This window comes from Alligator sinensis, unplaced genomic scaffold (assembly GCF_000455745.1).
Source record: "Alligator sinensis unplaced genomic scaffold, ASM45574v1 scaffold182_1, whole genome shotgun sequence".
Classification (NCBI taxonomy): Eukaryota; Metazoa; Chordata; order Crocodylia; family Alligatoridae; genus Alligator; species Alligator sinensis.
Window position 1 is genome coordinate 56176 of NW_005843293.1, and position 6991 is coordinate 63166.

Sequence of the window (6991 nt, forward strand, 5' to 3'; positions counted from 1 at the left end):
CCCTTCCATGCATGGGCCTATGCAACTGAGCTGAATTGCTGTTCAATATGTGGCTTGAGTAGTACACAAGAGTGAAAACTATCTAGTGTGGTGTGCATGCAAGCAATGGAGGAGAAAGGAAGACCAGCAGACAGACTTTGGGGTAAAATATCATTTTTATTCTGAGATGGGGAGAACACAAAAGCACATGGGGTAGAAAGAATAGATTTCCAGGCATTTGGTAAGGATTGCAAATAATTCTCCTGTACAAGGTAATACCTTTATTGCAAGATGTTTGTCTTTCTTTCCCGCAGCTGAAGAGTTTGACAATTAAGTCTTGTTTTCAAACCACCCACATGATTTATTTGACCAGAGCCAGTGTCAGATAAGGCAAAGCACAGTGCAAGCATAAGATTAAGCTGGGCAGCCATTAGATAACTGATCTAAAATAAAGGGCAATATGAGCTATAGATATCTATATTTCTATCTCTATATATAGGCCTGGTTTTTAGAGGTGCTGAATGCTTACAGTTCTTACTGACTTTAGTTGGAGTCATGGGCCTCAGCACTTCTGAGAACCAGTCCCTTAGCTCAGCCATGAATCTGGACCTTGACTTTCAGTCACTGTATCTAAATTGTACCATGGCTACTTCTTCTGGGTTTAATATGCCCAGCGCTTTCCAAACCGGTTTGTATTGCAAGGATGCATCCAATGGGAAGAGTAAGTATGTGAATATTTAGGAACATACCGAGACAAGGGTCTCGGAATAATTGGGGGTGCAATGGTCTCAGCGCATGGCTCCAAACTTCCACTGACCGCTGTGGTCAAAGGTACCGAGGCTGGCATTTCAGCTGGCACAGTGTCAGCTGATGCTGTGGATGCCACTACACTTTCCTGAGGGCAAGTGGTGAGAATTGGTCCCGGGAAAGTGACAACCACTGGTGGCGGGTAGATGATCACTCTTGAGTCAGGACAGGTGATAACACATGGCTCATTGTCGGTGACAGCCTGTGGCTGTGGGCAGTTCACTTCGCATGGGTTGGAGCACCCTATTCCAGAAGACATCTCTCAGCGATGGAGGACCACCTGAAATAAATGGTAGGGTGAAAAATAAGTAAAAGACACAACTTCCAATTGAATAAGAGGTTCTACAATAAGAGAAAGGTGATGTAGATAGTGTGGGAACCTTGTCATGGAGAAAGTGTAGATAAGTGCATCACCTTTCCTTGATTCCTGGTTGTGTGTCTTGACTATCTCCACTTCACTTACCTTCTTCTCTCCCTAATCAAACCCCTTTCCCACCATTCTCCATCCCTTTCACTGTCTTCATCACACAGCAAGGCAAGCAACCTCCCTGTTCCTCTGGGTGTTGCCCATGAAACAGCCTTCATCATCGACAACACTTTTTACAAACACTGCTTTGATTGTGGGACCTATGTCTCTCCTCTCCTCCCAGCCTCTGGCTGAGACATGAAAATCAAGGGGCAAAATTTCAATACATAGCAGAGCTCTTTGAAAATCTGGATGCAGTTCCCCTGGTCAAGGTCACACATGCAACACATGCAAGAGTAAAGAAATGGCATTTCCCTATCCAGGGTTAACTCCAACTGGACTTTCCTAGGGTGAAGACAGCTCTCCATTCACCAAACTCTACAGTGTTGTTCATGTTTCACATGGAAATATGCCTGAAATTCTCCTGCTAAAACACACAAAGATAAAAACAGCTAGACATGAACAGCGGGTTAATTGTAATAAGTAAATGCACACAATCAAAGATTGCTACCATGAAGACTTGGTGTTTTTAATCCAGTTTAGAAACTGTTCTAGGGTGTGGCCTAAAGTAATAAACCTTTTTTCTCTCCTTCAGATAAAATCTTGACTTGTCAGCCAATTCTGCTCAGCCTGTGAGACACACTGGTTACTGACTCTGTGTATCAGCAGTACTTGCTCAAGGTGAATGAGTAGAAAATATTCTTTTACTCTCTTTTCAGCCTTATATTCCTGCCATTGCCATCAGACCATGAGAAGAATGAAAAATATGGGTGAAAGCGAGTTAAAAATGATGACTGTAATAATTACACCCACAATATAGACTATTTCTATAAAGGGCAGGCAGAACATTCAACTTAGCTTAGAAGTTCATAGCTCAACACTTTAATTAATTACGATTTTATCTCAGCATGGAGATCAGAGTGCAGCCCTTCCATTTTTGAAGCTTGAGAGTCAGCAACAATTGCTGACATAAAAACAAGAGAGGAGGATCTGGAGCTAGTGACACACACAGAAGCCTAGGATTGCTAGACCAGAGTCCATCAAATCTATGGGTGTGGGCGCACAACTTAAGTTATATCCCTGATTTCTCTTCGCAGTATGAAGCAGACACATGAGCAGTTCTCCTGGGGTAGCTGCCCACCGAAGGCTTTATTACTAGGTAGCAAGGGAGCCAGGAATAGCCACATGGTGGGTTCGTCTACATGAGATGCTTACTGCTTATTAGACTAATAACACTGTGTAGCAATGTGGTGGTTAAAAAAAACATGCTAATAGCCTACTGAAAAGTGTTATTAAGCCAGTGCACAGTAAGCATCAAAAAATAACCAGACACTGTGCATTTAGTCAGCATTTTATTAAGCAAGTACTGAACTAAATGCGCAGTATCTAAGGCACATTCATGAACATGTAGACATGACCACTATTGAACAAATGCCAACTCCAGATGAGGGCTAACAGAGTAAGACAAATGTACTGTAGTCAATTCCCCCAGGATAATTTTTTTTTTTGTAATTATTTCAAGAGCTGCCTTTACCCCATGAAACAGCAGCTCACTGCATAGTCAGCCAGGTTGTGCATTGTGAGTCTGTACTACTTTTTCTACAGAGTAAAAGTCTTTGTACCCTGTTTATTGCATTTAAAATGCTGTTGAGTATCAGCTGCTTAGGAGTGAAGTATAAAGTGCCTGAAATCCTCCTCTCTGGAAAGAAAAATGGCCAAAACTGAGTGCTTTTGAATATCTTTAGCTGAGAAGATAGCTTTGACCTGAAGAAACAGAATTCCTATAAATATCTGCCAAATGTTAAGTTTCATCTATATAAATAAAATCAAGAACAGCAGTAAATTTACATTTCAGTTGCTTTACATTATATATATATATATATATATATAGGCAATGCTGCTTATCTATCATTATAGACAAACCAACTTGAAAACACCAATGCCATTTTGCTTTAAATGTGTTAAATGAAAGCTTGTCTTCATCATTAAAGGGAATCATAAAGCTGAATGCTCCAGTGGTTTATGCTTATGTCCAAAAGCAATGTTTACAGCTAGTATCAAAGCACTGGTGAGTTTTTCCAGAGTTGTCTAAAGGATTTAAATTCTCAATCCCCAAATAACTGAATTCTCAGCCCCTAAATTAACACAATTGAGAAATCCCAAACTTCTGCACAGCTTTGAAACAAACCTGCTTTGCATGTTTAAAGCCTGTGATGGAGAACAATGACCAAAACACATTCACAGAAGGAAACTCTAGGATTGCTGAGAGCCACAAGAAGCTTGAGCAGGATCCAACCCCAGCCTAATAAAATCCACTCAAATAATACTGGAGAGTTATAAAAAGTTTAAATCAATTCAGACTTACTTAGTTCACCAGGGAGAAAGAATTGATAGAAGTGGTTAGACGAACCCTGAGTGGCAAACATTTTTATATGCCTCTTTCAACTGCCTGAGGGATCTGGGACACCCTTTGTGCAAGAGCTCCTAATTGGTTTATGAACTCCCCCAATGGCTGCACTTGTTCTGCCTGCTGATTATGCCTATTACCCAATTCCCAGCCTGCTAGTTCCTTTCATCTTAAATCCTCCTGGTTTCACTCTACTAGGAAACTATTTTAACTCTGCTTGCTTAGCTCTTTAAAAACAACATCGCCACACAAAGGCGGTCCAGAGAGATGCCGTGACTCAATGAACCAGGATTTTGTTTCAGCAGCGTAAATGAAGGCTAGCATCTTGCCGAGAGCATCACAGAGTTTTACCCTTGCAGCTTCTACAAGTGTGCCACTTGCTGGTGGTCTGAACCAGCCCCCATTTTAGTCCATGGGCATCTTTCCAAGGAATTCAGTTGAGCAATACCATTCAGTTGACTAATAGCAGCAAGGGAAGTTTAGGTTGGATACTGGGAGGAAAAAAAAAAACCAACACTTTCTCACTAGGAGGGTGGTGAAGCACTGGGACAGGTCCCCAGAGAGGTAGCGGAGTTTTCATCCTTGGAAGTCTTTAAAGCCACACTAGACAAAGCCTTAGCTGGGATGATGTAGTTGGGGCTGGTCCTGCCTTGAGCAGGGGGTTGAACTAGATGTGACCTCCTGAGGTCCCTTCCAACCCTCACCGTCTGCGATTACATGATTTTATGACTATAGAATGGCGTCATAAGAAAGGGTCCTATGATCTCGACCTTTGAGTTTAATTCCTGGATCGGGGAGTACAAGACACAGGTACCTCTTAAGTACCACTTAAACCTAAATATAGTGGCTTAAGTGGGACTCAAATTTTCTTGGCCTGTTGCTCAGGAGGTCAATCATAAATGTCATCCTTTAGCAATTTGAAATTTTCTTGTGCAGGGACCTGCAGTCATGTTTCTAGTGTCTTGGGATCAGGGATATGAGAGACCATGGTAAGATAACATCATGTTTCACATGGCAGGGTGTGTGGGTGTACCAGCTATTACTTCAATAACAGCTGTAGCAGCTATTACCTCAACTTTTCATTACCTGACTCTAAGGAGTCAGCATAACTGTCATGTTTGCCAGACAAACTGCAGTATTCAAATGTAAACTGCTCTAGATGTACAGAGATCAGTATTCACATATCATTAAAAGCTATTTTAAATGTAAACATGAATAATGTATTAAATCATTACAAGGAAGTGATTTTTTTTTTCTGGGCCATGAGCAAATACTACCTGGAGCAGGAAATATGTTTGTATGGAAAACCATTTACACACTTCATTTCATTTTGGTTTCTTGGTAGCTAGAAAATCATGTCACTAGATATCTCCAGGAAGAGGAATTGCTCTTCTATTGTGTTAATGCTAAAAGCTGTGTTACATGTGTGAAATTCCATCCCTGTGAATGGGTTTTAGGACAGCATATTGAGTTCTGACTTGGGTTGAACATTTGGCTCCATTTGACCTATTCAAGGTCACACAGGCAATCTCTAGTGAAGCCAGAAAATGAACCTAGCTCTCCTTATCTAAACCAAGTTCCCTCACCACAAGATAAGTCATTTTCTCCTAAGCCCATGTGGCTGAGTTAGTTCAAGCTATCCTGTATTATCCACTGCCATTTGTTTTTTAACTGTGTCCTTCCGGTCCCTCAAATGGTTTAAGTAATAGCAGTAGGACAATGAAGGACAAAGACTGGGTTAACAACACTGATTGCGAAAAGTAAACACAACAGTACAGCTTATTAATATCATGCACACCTTGTAATTTAAAACCATCTCAGAAAATTATAGGTTTGTGTTAGACATGGATGATCTTTATCAGATCTATTAGCATTTCACTTTTATGGGCAAACCAGTTCTTCCAAACACACAAAGCAGCTGTTTAGTTTCTAAAGCCAGTGAGTCAACAATACTCAGTAATGAATACACAATCAAAAAAAAAGTGCTCAAGAATACATCCTCCACTGATGTGTATCTCTCAACTTCAAAGGAATTGCACTGACATACCAACTGTGGATATATTACATGAGCAACAAAGCTAAACTTGGTGGTTTTGCATGGTAGTTGGCCTCTGTGGCATCTCCCTTTTACCAATATGATGGTTTTCTCCATCATGGAGAAATGGACCAGGCAAACCCCAGGAAGGATCCGTTTAGAGACAGAGATAAAGGCTGATTGGCCATGTTGCAGGTAAGCAGGGGAGGATTGCCTGTACTATCAATTCCCAGAGGAAATTAGACTAACCCAGGATCTTGCCATGTTTTGGGGCAGATGCAAGATATTCCTTATTGAGGAAATTATTGCATCATCACTGGGTTGTTTTCTCCTCTTTTAGGCTCAGCCTAAGCAAAATGTCCTATTGCTTGGGAAGGAAGAAGTCAAGACAAAAGACTTCATGATTCCCACTGGGGATCCTGGTATAGAAAATTAAGAACAAAGACATTCATAGGTTGGCTATTCTCAACTATTTCAGAAGAACCTGACAAGAAACAAGTAGTAGTGAAGGAGTGAAGGAAATGCAAAACTAAATTAAATAAATGGTTCTTAGCAATAGCTAAATACTGTGATCTCCCTTTTAACATAGGGGGAAGATGAAGAGGAGAGAGGTTATCCATTCACAGATTGCTATATAAAATCCTGGCCTTCAGCTCTCTAGGCTTTATGATTTAATTAGATCATCTGCCCTACATTGATTTTCTTTATTCATCAAAGTGAAACCCAGGGGGAGGTGTAAGAAGGACACTTGCAAATAAACAAGCTTGTAGACAATCCATGCCATCAAAGAAATCCTCTGAGAACACAGAAGACGAGATGGTGGGGAAAATTACTAGTAGAAATTGAGCGCTATAGGAAAATATGATCCAGAATATATGTCCAGGTCTCCAGCAGGGATGAATCAGCCCATGGAGCCATGCATGACCTGACCCATTCCATTTCCCAAGGTTATTTTAAATAAATAAGCAGAAAGGAAAGTTACTTTTTCATGAACGTTGAATAACCCACATTCTGAGGCAATCACTCGATGAGAGGAATGGTATGCACACCCTTGATATGTCAACTGTGCTGTGATGCTATTACCCAATGCTTGGCGTCTAAAACTGGGCCCCTATTATTATTATACTGTTACAGTGATTTGAATATAGAACAAATGAAGGTGTGTCTGTGAAATGCTGTGAATCCTCCCAACATCCCCATGGAGTTTAATTTTCCCCTCAAGGACACCTCAGAAGCTAGGGATAATTTGTAGCATACAAGCCATGAGTTAATAAAACGTTAGGTCTGGTCAGAAAAA

General features: G+C 40.8%; 1 long non-coding RNA gene across 1 annotated transcript; it reads right to left on the bottom strand.

The window, feature by feature from the left end:
* Positions 1-279: 279 nt before the first annotated feature.
* On the bottom strand, positions 280-3700 carry LOC102383176. The gene is made up of 2 exons (XR_325429.3): positions 3618-3700; positions 280-1066 (listed from the first exon to the last, which is right to left on the bottom strand). It is a non-coding gene; the product is annotated as an uncharacterized LOC102383176 (long non-coding RNA).
* Positions 3701-6991: the final 3291 nt, after the last annotated feature.